Source organism: Diorhabda carinulata, unplaced genomic scaffold (genome assembly GCF_026250575.1).
Source record: "Diorhabda carinulata isolate Delta unplaced genomic scaffold, icDioCari1.1 Dcau_14, whole genome shotgun sequence".
In the NCBI taxonomy this organism is placed as follows: Eukaryota; Metazoa; Arthropoda; class Insecta; order Coleoptera; family Chrysomelidae; genus Diorhabda; species Diorhabda carinulata.
Window position 1 is genome coordinate 497,501 of NW_026613959.1, and position 13,508 is coordinate 511,008.

At 39.9% G+C, this 13,508-nt stretch overlaps 2 non-coding genes and 1 pseudogene across 2 annotated transcripts; all 3 read right to left on the reverse strand.

The window, feature by feature from the left end:
- The window catches only part of LOC130903146 (large subunit ribosomal RNA), a 4,955-nt pseudogene extending 1,914 nt beyond the window's left edge, over nt 1-3,041 (reverse strand).
- A 680-nt stretch (nt 3,042-3,721) lies between these two features.
- Nucleotides 3,722-3,877, reverse strand: LOC130903174 (5.8S ribosomal RNA). Its single transcript, XR_009060582.1, has one exon. It is a non-coding gene; the product is annotated as a 5.8S ribosomal RNA (ribosomal RNA).
- An 871-nt stretch (nt 3,878-4,748) lies between these two features.
- LOC130903206 (small subunit ribosomal RNA) lies at nt 4,749-6,670 on the reverse strand. Its single transcript, XR_009060612.1, has one exon. It is a non-coding gene; the product is annotated as a small subunit ribosomal RNA (ribosomal RNA).
- Nucleotides 6,671-13,508: the final 6,838 nt, after the last annotated feature.

Genomic DNA, 13,508 nt, shown 5'->3' on the forward strand with positions numbered 1-13,508 from the left:
TAATAGTTTTGGTAATGTAAGATCTGATGTCTTGCTTAGAAAAGCCGAGAATACTAGAAATGATATTATTATCTCGACACCAGATTCCACGCGCTCCCACGACTAGAGGGGCCACGACGATATGTTTCCCAGGGTATCGGGATGTCATGGCACTTAGGAAGCGTGGCTCGCTATAAATGGCGCTCTTATTCAGAGCGGCTAGGGAAAGGGAGCTAGGTCCCTCCCAGCTGACGGCAATGTCGCACACTATTGCTCTTGAACCCATCTGGAGCACGAGATCGGGTTTCTTTAATCTTTTTAAGAGAGTCATAGTTACTCCCGCCGTTTACCCGCGCTTGCTTGAATTTCTTCACTTTGACATTCAGAGCACTGGGCAGAAATCACATTGAGTCAACACCCGTTGGGGCCATCGCAATGCTTTGTTTTAATTAGACAGTCGGATTCCCCTAGTCCGTGCCAGTTCTGAGCTGACCGTTGAATGGCGGCCGAAGAGGATATCCAAATACCGATTAAGGTAATATGGAACCTCGCAGCAAGACGGTTCCGCGGGAGGCCAAGGCACGGGACCGAACTCGGATTCATAATTATCACAAACTCCAACCAGGAAGGAAAGAGAGATGCTCCAATTACTTCACCTCGCCCAGGCCCGGCACGTCAGCCGTGACCCACTTCCTCGCCAAGCCCGACACGCCCCGATCCTCAGAGCCAATCCTTATCCCGAAGTTACGGATCCAATTTGCCGACTTCCCTTACCTACATTATTCTATCGACTAGAGGCTCTTCACCTTGGAGACCTGCTGCGGATATGGGTACGAACCGGCGCGAGCCTCCACGTGGCCCTCTCCTGGATTTTCAAGGTCCGAGGGGAAGATCCGGACACCGCTGCAACTGCGGTGCTCTTCGCGTTCCAAACCATATCTCCCTGCTAGAGGATTCCATGGAACTCGAACGCTTATGCAGAAAAGAAAACTCTTCCCGGATCTCCCGACGGCGTCTCCAGGTCCTTTTGGGTTACCCCGACGAACTCTCTTGCGAGGGCCCGACTTTTTGACGGTTCCGCTGCCGGGTTCCGGAATAGGAACCGGATTCCCTTTCGCCCGATGGGTGTGTACAAACTTTTTACGTAAGTAAATAAAGCTACACCACATCAACATCGGCTTTCGCCTAGGGCTTAGGATCGACTGACTCGTGTGCAACGGCTGTTCACACGAAACCCTTCTCCACGTCAGTCCTCCAGGGCCTCGCTGGAGTATTTGCTACTACCACCAAGATCTGCACCGACGGCGGCTCCAGACGGCCTCACGGCCAATCCTTCTGCGCACACCGCCGCGACCCTCCTACTCGTCAGAGCTTCATGGTCGCGCGCAAAACGCGAACCGCACATGCCGCTGACGGTCGAGTATAAGCACGACGCTTCAGCGCCATCCATTTTCAGGGCTAGTAACTTCGGCAGGTGAGTTGTTACACACTCCTTGGCGGATTCCGACTTCCATGGCCACCGTCCTGCTGTCTTAAGTTACCAACGCCTTTCATGGTATCCCATAAGCGTCGATTTTGGCGCTTTAACTCGACGTTTGGTTCATCCCACAGCGCCAGTTCTGCTTACCAAAAATGGCCCACTTGGCACTCTGATTCGAGTCTCGCGGCTTCATAAGTTCGAGCAAGCCGGAGATCTCACCCATTTAAAGTTTGAGAATAGGTTGAGGTCGTTTCGACCCCAATGCCTCTAATCATTCGCTTTACCGGATGAAACTCGTACGCTACGAGCGCCAGCTATCCTGAGGGAAACTTCGGAGGGAACCAGCTACTAGATGGTTCGATTAGTCTTTCGCCCCTATACCCAGTTCCGACGATCGATTTGCACGTCAGAATCGCTACGGACCTCCATCAGGGTTTCCCCTGACTTCGTCCTGACCAGGCATAGTTCACCATCTTTCGGGTCCCAGCGTGTACGCTCTTGGTGCGCCTCTTCTCGTAATGAGAACGAGACGCCCCGGGAGTGCGAAGCGTTTACAATTTTTATTTGCAAATCGCTTATCCTCCCTTGGTCTACGCGAGGTAAACCTTTACTTTCATTACGCCTTTAGGTTTAGTTATTTCCCAATGACTCGCGCACATGCTAGACTCCTTGGTCCGTGTTTCAAGACGGGTCCTGAAATTACCCAAATCGATAGCGTCGTTGATCGGCGTTTCAAAACGAGGTCTGTTCGAGAACACCGTAACCAACAGTCGTTCCGGGACAGAATCGGCATTATGTCCGATTACCGTCAAACACGAAACGCTCTTGCTACGGGCCGAACGCTAATTAATCTAGCGGCCCCGCGCCATATTTCTACCGTCGAGCGAGTCTGTCGGAACATCGAGGGTCCCCATGAATTCGAATAAAATCAAGTGGTCTACCACCTCGAGTCTTAGACAGACACCCAACGGATCACGACGTCCTACTAGAGGAAAAGTGCACGCGTTCGATATCGATTAGAAAAACGTAAAACGCGATTTATTGTAATATGCCGAAACACAAACAATATCCGTCATACAAACGTTCAACTTCAATTATCGAAACGCGAATGAATTTCCTCTTTCGACCTTTCGGGTTTCTCAGGTTTACCCCTGAACGGTTTCACGTACTCTTGAACTCTCTCTTCAAAGTGCTTTTCAACTTTCCCTCACGGTACTTGTTCGCTATCGGTCTCGTGGTCATATTTAGCCTTAGATGGAGTTTACCACCCACTTAGGGCTGCACTCTCAAGCAACCCGACTCTCAGGAGAGATCCTCACGCAATCGGCAACGGTCGCTACGGGCCTGGCACCCTCTATGGGCTGTGGCCCCGTTCAAGAAGGACTTGGACGCGCCGCACGATCTCGTGATAAACGGATCCTCCCTAACACCACATTTCCCGGTGGCCGATATCGACCACGGGATTCGGTGCTGGGCTTTTCCCTGTTCGCTCGCAGCTACTGAGGGAATCCTAGTTAGTTTCTTTTCCTCCGCTTAGTAATATGCTTAAATTCAGCGGGTAATCTCACCTGCTCTGAGGTCGATATATTATAATATATCTCGTATAATATTTAAATACAATTCGCCAAACTATCATAATCATCTCTCATATGAAATATAACATTATTTGTTTTTATTTAAAGAGTCGGCAGCAGCAGCAGCAGCATCAGCATCAGCATCAGCAACACACCACCAGCCTTTATACATATATAATATTTTTAATATATATAATTCATATATTTTGTCGATATACCGTGTGTATAAATGATATAAATAAAACACTGGTCAGACGTCCAGTCTTCGAAACTTTATTATTTCTCTCGGACACGACGACCGCGTTATCATTTTATCATAAATATATTATATATACACACACTTATTTATCGACTATATATACGTCGTATATATGTATAATATATATATATTATATATAAATATAACTCTCTACCAAACAAATTTTATGTATTTCATATAAATACACGATTAATTTATGGTATAGCGGGTTGTGTTCAAAAATTGCGTAACTTTTTCTATAAAAATTTACGCTGCTTTTCGCACTTTAGGATGCCGCACAAATACAAAAAAAAATACGCACAAGTTTGTATGTGCATGTGTTTTTTCTTAATTAGTGTGCGTTATTGTTTCACATCCAACACGCTTAGGCATTATTTTTCTTTAATAAATAGAAAAATTTTAAATTCTAAGCAGTCTTTTAAATTGATACGACCCTCAGTCAGGAGTGGTCCGGGAACGAGTATCCGAGGACCGCAATGTGCGTTCGAAATGTCGATGTTCATGTGTCCTGCAGTTCACAAGTTGACGCGCAATTAGCTGCGTTCTTCATCGACCCACGAGCCAAGTGATTCACCGTTCAGGGTAATCATTTTATTATTATGTCGTTTTCTCATATTCTATTCGTCGTATTTTTAATATTTGATTATTATTAAATTAATAATATTATTATAATATCTTATACGCGTATAGAAAATTTATATAACGACATTTTTTATATATATATATATATATATATATATATTATAATAAATGGTAATTATTCGAAACTTTTAGAGAAATTATAATATCGTACTTTGATATATCTGATAAATTTTAACCGCTGCACATGTTTTATTACAAACGAGGCGCGCATAGACAGATATCTCGCACGATATATTCCTCCTCTATATATTATTACAGTTTTTTTTTTTATCTTGAAAGTTTTATACAAATTTCGACGGTCGGGCGTAAATCTTCGAACACCTTCGAAATAATACATAAAATATTATTTCTAAAACGAATTTTTATACATATCGATAGAATCGACATGTGCTTAAATTTCGTTTAGGTACCCGGATGAAAATGTCTCAATAACATAATCATCACATATAATCTTGTCGATATTTTCTTGTATTACCTTCAAACGATAAAAAACTTAGGTAATAATATAATAAACGAAATAAAATTTATCCATAAAAATATAGACACACACACGACAACAGACGACGTTTCAATAAACTATATATTTTTCGTTTATTATAATAACGATTCTTTATCAGAACGTTTTTAGTTAACAAGAAATTTTGTTAATGATCGTTCCGTCAATCGTTATAATATATATATATATATAATTTATAACATATATAAATTTCTTTTGAAGAGTTCGATAATTTTGTAGAAGAAAATTCTCTTTTACAATTAATACAGACTTGATTTCGTTTTTTTTTTTTTTGTTTAAAAACGAACAAATACTCTGTAATGATCCTTCCGCAGGTTCACCTACGGAAACCTTGTTACGACTTTTACTTCCTCTAAATGATCAAGTTTGGTCATCTTTCCGAAGCATCGGCGACGCCGAAACGCCACCGCGCTCAGTCCGAAGACCTCACTAAATCATTCAATCGGTAGTAGCGACGGGCGGTGTGTACAAAGGGCAGGGACGTAATCAACGCGAGCTTATGACTCGCGCTTACTGGGAATTCCTCGTTCATGGGGAACAATTGCAAGCCCCAATCCCTAGCACGAAGGAGGTTCAGCGGGTTACCCGGGCCGCTCGGCCAGGGAGGACACGCTGATTCCTTCAGTGTAGCGCGCGTGCGGCCCAGAACATCTAAGGGCATCACAGACCTGTTATTGCTCAATCTCGTGCGGCTAGAAGCCGCCTGTCCCTCTAAGAAGAATTATTTGTACGCCGACAGTAAAAACCGCGAACGGCAAGAGCCGAAACTCAATACCGACGGGCCTTTGGGATGTCGAAATACGCCTAGTTAGCAGGCTAGAGTCTCGTTCGTTATCGGAATTAACCAGACAAATCGCTCCACCAACTAAGAACGGCCATGCACCACCACCCACCGAATCAAGAAAGAGCTCTCAATCTGTCAATCCTTCCGGTGTCCGGGCCTGGTGAGGTTTCCCGTGTTGAGTCAAATTAAGCCGCAGGCTCCACTCCTGGTGGTGCCCTTCCGTCAATTCCTTTAAGTTTCAGCTTTGCAACCATACTTCCCCCGGAACCCAAAAGCTTTGGTTTCCCGGAAGCTGCCCGCCGAGTCATCGGAGGAACGTCGGCGGATCGCTAGCTGGCATCGTTTATGGTTAGAACTAGGGCGGTATCTGATCGCCTTCGAACCTCTAACTTTCGTTCTTGATCAATGAAAGCGTTTTTGGCAAATGCTTTCGCTTCTGTCCGTCTTGCGACGATCCAAGAATTTCACCTCTAACGTCGCAATACGAATGCCCCCATCCGTTCCTATTAATCATTACCTCGGGGTTCCGAAAACCAACAAAATAGAACCGAGGTCCTATTCCATTATTCCATGCACACAGTATTCAGGCAAAATTTTGGCCTGCTTTAAGCACTCTAATTTGTTCAAAGTAAACGTGCCGGCCCACCTCGACACTCAGTCAAGAGCACCGCGGCGGGATTGAGTTGGGCCGCCCTTGCGAGCTAAGCCCACCGGCAGGACGTCCCACGACACGCCAGTTAACACCGCGTACGATGAACCAGCGGCGTGGGACACAGATTCGACTACGAGCTTTTTAACCGCAACAACTTTAATATACGCTATTGGAGCTGGAATTACCGCGGCTGCTGGCACCAGACTTGCCCTCCAATTGATCCTCGTTAAAGGGTTTAGAGTGTACTCATTCCGATTACGGGGCCTCGGATGAGTCCCGTATCGTTATTTTTCGTCACTACCTCCCCGTGCCGGGAGTGGGTAATTTGCGCGCCTGCTGCCTTCCTTGGATGTGGTAGCCGTTTCTCAGGCTCCCTCTCCGGAATCGAACCCTGATTCCCCGTTACCCGTTACAACCATGGTAGGCGCAGAACCTACCATCGACAGTTGATAAGGCAGACATTTGAAAGATGCGTCGCCGGTGCGAGACCGTGCGATCAGCGAAAAGTTATTCAGAGTCACCAAATTGTACGATGACGAGCAAGCCCGCCACCGATTGGTTTTGATCTAATAAAAGCGCTCCTTCCGTCTCCGGTCGGAACTCTGTTTGCATGTATTAGCTCTAGAATTACCACAGTTATCCAAGTAAATGTGGGTACGATCTAAGGAACCATAACTGATTTAATGAGCCTTTCGCGGTTTCACCTTAATTTGGCTTGTACTGAGACATGCATGGCTTAATCTTTGAGACAAGCATATGACTACTGGCAGGATCAACCAGGGAACTGTGTTTTATAATATATATAATATATATTATTATTATTATTATTATTATATATATATATATATTTTATAATAAAAAACTATTATCGAAAAAGTTTTAATAACAATATCCAAAAGAGGATAAATTATGATGATGTTTTTTATATTACATATATACTTTATATTTATACATAATATAATAATCATCTATATTCGTGTATAAACACATTGTTATTTACTTTTTCTTTTGCGTGTTTGCTGCGCTTATTATTGAAAATATATAATTTTCAGCGCCACGCTTTATTTATATTTTTTCTTATTTTATAAAATTTCACCGAATCGACTATAAATCTATCTAAATTTAATCGAAATGAGAAAAATTAGATGATTACGTCGACCGGGCTACAATTTCGACATTATCTCTACCCTTCGCTAGATTGTAAGCGACATGGTTTATACATTAGGTAATAATGAACGAAATTTTTATTCTCGCACGGAATAATGAGAGTTATCGCAAATATTGTGTATTATATATATAAAAGTGTAATATAATATATATTTTTCATAGACGATCGCATATGAATCGCTCACGATAGAACGCTAGCTAAATTCGCGATCTCGCAATAGATATTTAATTTGTGGATAAATTGATATAATATCTAAAAAGGGAACCGCTAGCAATATACGTTAATATATTGGAGGAGAACGGGGACCCTTTCAGAAAACTATATAATCCACCGATGTGGAATGACCGAAACAACGTCTTTACGTAAATTATAACGAGTTTATTAAAATTTAACGAGACGTCAACTTCGATACACCACACATATATGTGCGCTGTACAACGGTACGCCTTCTACATTAACATTAATAAAGATGTATAGTGAAAATATATAAAAGATGTATTGTGAATATTAAAAAGAAGTATTATGAAATTACATGTTTTGTATTTAGAAGCCGTCCGAGGTGTATCTATCACATAAAAGTGTTATGAAAATATTAACAATAAGGAAAAAAAGTATTATGAAATTAGATGGCCGCTCGATGTATGAACGTACGAGGTGTATTATATAAAAGTTGTATGAAAATAGAAATAATAATGAAAAACAAGTATTATGAAATTAAATTCCGCTCGATATAGGAACTTGTCGAGAAAGATGATTTGTGAAGTTGAATGGAGATGTTTTGTATGTAGAAGTCGTCCGAGGTGTATGACATAAAAATGTTATGAAAATATTAACCATAAGGAAAAAAAGTATTATGAAATTAGATGGCCGCTCGATGTATGAACGTACGAGGTGTATTATATAAAAGTTGTATGAAAATAGAAATAATAATGAAAAACAAGTATTATGAAATTAAATTCCGCTCGATATAGGAACTTGTCGAGAAAGATGATTTGTGAAGTTGAATGGAGATGTTTTGTATGTAGAAGTCGTCCGAGGTGTATGACATAAAAATGTTATGAAAATATTAACCATAAGGAAAAAAAGTATTATGAAATTAGATCGCCGCTCGATGTATGAACGTACGAGGTGTATTATATAAAAGTTGTATGAAAATAGAAATAATAATAAAAAACAAGTATTATGAAATTAAATTCCGCTCGATATAGGAACTTGTCGAGAAAGATGATTTGTGAAGTTGAATGGAGATGTTTTGTATGTAGAAGTCGTCCGAGGTGTATGACATAAAAATGTTATGAAAATATTAACCATAAGGAAAAAAAGTATTATGAAATTAGATCGCCGCTCGATGTATGAACGTACGAGGTGTATTATATAAAAGTTGTATGAAAATAGAAATAATAATAAAAAACAAGTATTATGAAATTAAATTCCGCTCGATATAGCAATTTGTCGAGAAAGATGATTTGTGAAAATTGAGTGGAGATGTTTTGTATTTAAAAGCCGTCCGAGGTGTATGACATAAAAGTGTTATGAAAATATTAACAATAAGGAAAAAAAGTATTATGAAATTAGATCGCCGCTCGATGTATGAACGTACGAGGTGTATTATATAAAAGTTGTATGAAAATAGAAATAATAATGAAAAACAAGTATTATGAAATTAAATTCCGCTCGATATAGGAACTTGTCGAGAAAGATGATTTGTGAAGTTGAATGGAGATGTTTTGTATGTAGAAGTCGTCCGAGGTGTATGACATAAAAATGTTATGAAAATATTAACCATAAGGAAAAAAAGTATTATGAAATTAGATCGCCGCTCGATGTATGAACGTACGAGGTGTATTATATAAAAGTTGTATGAAAATAGAAATAATAATAAAAAACAAGTATTATGAAATTAAATTCCGCTCGATATAGCAATTTGTCGAGAAAGATGATTTGTGAAAATTGAGTGGAGATGTTTTGTATTTAAAAGCCGTCCGAGGTGTATGACATAAAAGTGTTATGAAAATATTAACAATAAGGAAAAAAAGTATTATGAAATTAGATGGCCGCTCGATGTATGAACGTACGAGGTGTATTATATAAAAGTTGTATGAAAATAGAAATAATAATGAAAAACAAGTATTATGAAATTAAATTCCGCTCGATATAGGAACTTGTCGAGAAAGATGATTTGTGAAGTTGAATGGAGATGTTTTGTATGTAGAAGTCGTCCGAGGTGTATGACATAAAAATGTTATGAAAATATTAACCATAAGGAAAAAAAGTATTATGAAATTAGATCGCCGCTCGATGTATGAACGTACGAGGTGTATTATATAAAAGTTGTATGAAAATAGAAATAATAATAAAAAACAAGTATTATGAAATTAAATTCCGCTCGATATAGCAATTTGTCGAGAAAGATGATTTGTGAAAATTGAGTGGAGATGTTTTGTATTTAAAAGCCGTCCGAGGTGTATGACATAAAAGTGTTATGAAAATATTAACAATAAGGAAAAAAAGTATTATGAAATTGGACCGCCGCTCGATGTATGAACGTACGAGGTGTATTATATAAAAGTTGTATGAAAATAGAAATAATAATAAAAAACAAGTATTATGAAATTAGATCGCCGCTCGATGTATGAACGTACGAGGTGTATTATATAAAAGTTGTATGAAAATAGAAATAATAATAAAAAACAAGTATTATGAAATTAAATTCCGCTCGATATAGGAACTTGTCGAGAAAGATGATTTGTGAAGTTGAATGGAGATGTTTTGTATGTAGAAGTCGTCCGAGGTGTATGACATAAAAATGTTATGAAAATATTAACCATAAGGAAAAAAAGTATTATGAAATTAGATCGCCGCTCGATGTATGAACGTACGAGGTGTATTATATAAAAGTTGTATGAAAATAGAAATAATAATAAAAAACAAGTATTATGAAATTAAATTCCGCTCGATATAGCAATTTGTCGAGAAAGATGATTTGTGAAAATTGAGTGGAGATGTTTTGTATTTAAAAGCCGTCCGAGGTGTATGACATAAAAGTGTTATGAAAATATTAACAATAAGGAAAAAAAGTATTATGAAATTAGATCGCCGCTCGATGTATGAACGTACGAGGTGTATTATATAAAAGTTGTATGAAAATAGAAATAATAATGAAAAACAAGTATTATGAAATTAAATTCCGCTCGATATAGGAACTTGTCGAGAAAGATGATTTGTGAAGTTGAATGGAGATGTTTTGTATGTAGAAGTCGTCCGAGGTGTATGACATAAAAATGTTATGAAAATATTAACCATAAGGAAAAAAAGTATTATGAAATTAGATCGCCGCTCGATGTATGAACGTACGAGGTGTATTATATAAAAGTTGTATGAAAATAGAAATAATAATAAAAAACAAGTATTATGAAATTTAATTCCGCTCGATATAGGAACTTGTCGAGAAAGATGATTTGTGAAGTTGAATGGAGATGTTTTGTATGTAGAAGTCGTCCGAGGTGTATGACATAAAAGTGTTATGAAAATATTAACGATAAAGAAAAAAAGTATTATGAAATTAGATCGCCGCTCGATGTATGAACGTACGAGGTGTATTATATAAAAGTTGTATGAAAATAGTAATAATTATGAAAAATAAAGTATTACGAAATTACCTAAGTTTGGTGACTGACCGGCAGAGGGCGCTAGTGTCTATAAAACCGTGTTCAGTTTGTCGTCTGGCCGGCAGAGGGCGCTAGTGTCTATAAAACTGTGTTTAGTTTGTCTTCTGGCCGGCAGAGGGCGCTAGTGTCTATTAAACCGTGTTAAGTTCGGTGACTGACCGGCAGAGGGCGCTAGTGTCTATAAAACCGTGTTCAGTTTGTCGTCTGGCCGGCAGAGGGCGCTAGTGTCTATAAAACTGTGTTTAGTTTGTCTTCTGGCCGGCAGAGGGCGCTAGTGTCTATTAAACCGTGTTAAGTTCGGTGACTTGCCGGCAGAGGGCGCTAGTGTCTATAAAACCGTGTTCAGTGTGTCGTCTGGCCGGCAGAGGGCGCTAGTGTCTATAAAACTGTGTTTAGTTTGTCTTCTGGCCGGCAGAGGGCGCTAGTGTCTATTAAACCGTGTTAAGTTCGGTGACTGGCCGGCAGAGGGCGCTAGTGTCTATAAAAATGTGTTTAGTTTGTCGTCTCGCCGGCAGAGGGCGCTAGTGTCTATAAAACCGTGTTCAGTTTGTCGTCTGGCCGGCAGAGGGCGCTAGTGTCTATAAAACTGTGTTTAGTTTGTCTTCTGGCCGGCAGAGGGCGCTAGTGTCTATTAAACCGTGTTAAGTTCGGTGACTGACCGGCAGAGGGCGCTAGTGTCTATAAAACCGTGTTCAGTTTGTCGTCTGGCCGGCAGAGGGCGCTAGTGTCTATAAAACTGTGTTTAGTTTGTCTTCTGGCCGGCAGAGGGCGCTAGTGTCTATTAAACCGTGTTAAGTTCGGTGACTGGCCGGCAGAGGGCGCTAGTGTCTATAAAAATGTGTTTAGTTTGTCGTCTCGCCGGCAGAGGGCGCTAGTGTCTATAAAACCGTGTTCAGTTTGTCGTCTGGCCGGCAGAGGGCGCTAGTGTCTATAAAACTGTGTTTGGTTAGTCTTCTGGCCGGCAGAGGGCGCTAGTGTCTATAAAACAGTGTTAAGTTCGGTGACTGGCCGGCAGAGGGCGCTAGTGTCTATAAAACCGTATTAAGTTTGGTGTCTGGTCGGCAGGATATAGCAACTTGTCGAAAAAGTTGAATTGTGTAAATTGAATGGAAATTTTTTTTATGTAGAAGCCGTTCGAGGTATATTATATAAAAGTGTTATGAAAATATTAACAATAACGGAAAAAAGTATTATGAAATTAGATGGCCGCTCGATGTATGAACGTACGAGGTGTATTATATAAAAGTTTTATGAAAATAGAAATAATAATGAAAAACAAGTATTATGAAATTTAATTCCGCTCGATATAGGAACTTGTCGAGAAAGATGATTTGTGAAGTTGAATGGAGATGTTTTGTATGTAGAAGTCGTCCGAGGTGTATGACATAAAAGTGTTATGAAAATATTAACGATAAAGAAAAAAAGTATTATGAAATTAGATCGCCGCTCGATGTATGAACGTACGAGGTGTATTATATAAAAGTTTTATGAAAATAGTAATAATTATGAAAAACAAAGTATTACGAAATTACCTAAGTTTGGTGACTGACCGGCAGAGGGCGCTAGTGTCTATAAAACCGTGTTCAGTTTGTCGTCTGGCCGGCAGAGGGCGCTAGTGTCTATAAAACTGTGTTTAGTTTGTCTTCTGGCCGGCAGAGGGCGCTAGTGTCTATTAAACCGTGTTAAGTTCGGTGACTGGCCGGCAGAGGGCGCTAGTGTCTATAAAAAGGTGTTTAGTTTGTCGTCTCTCCGGCAGAGGGCGCTAGTGTCTATAAAACCGTGTTCAGTTTGTCGTCTGGCCGGCAGAGGGCGCTAGTGTCTATAAAACTGTGTTTGGTTTGTCTTCTGGCCGGCAGAGGGCGCTAGTGTCTATTAAACCGTGTTAAGTTCGGTGACTGGCCGGCAGAGGGCGCTAGTGTCTATAAAACAGTGTTAAGTTCGGTGACTGGCCGGCAGAGGGCGCTAGTGTCTATAAAACCGTATTAAGTTTGGTGTCTGGTCGGCAGGATATAGCAACTTGTCGAAAAAGTTGAATTGTGTAAATTGAATGGAAATTTTTTTTATGTAGAAGCCGTTCGAGGTATATTATATAAAAGTGTTATGAAAATATTAACAATAACGGAAAAAAGTATTATGAAATTAGATGGCCGCTCGATGTATGAACGTACGAGGTGTATTATATAAAAGTTTTATGAAAATAGAAATAATAATGAAAAACAAGTATTATGAAATTTAATTCCGCTCGATATAGGAACTTGTCGAGAAAGATGATTTGTGAAGTTGAATGGAGATGTTTTGTATGTAGAAGTCGTCCGAGGTGTATGACATAAAAGTGTTATGAAAATATTAACGATAAAGAAAAAAAGTATTATGAAATTAGATCGCCGCTCGATGTATGAACGTACGAGGTGTATTATATAAAAGTTTTATGAAAATAGTAATAATTATGAAAAACAAAGTATTACGAAATTACCTAAGTTTGGTGACTGACCGGCAGAGGGCGCTAGTGTCTATAAAAATGTGTTTAGTTTGTCGTCTCTCCGGCAGAGGGCGCTAGTGTCTATAAAACCGTGTTCAGTTTGTCGTCTCTCCGGCAGAGGGCGCTAGTGTCTATAAAACCGTGTTCAGTTTGTCGTCTGGCCGGCAGAGGGCGCTAGTGTCTATAAAACTGTGTTTGGTTAGTCTTCTGGCCGGCAGAGGGCGCTAGTGTCTATAAAACAGTGTTAAGTTCGGTGACTGGCCGGCAGAGGGCGCTAGTGTCTATAAAACAGTGTTAAGTTCGGTG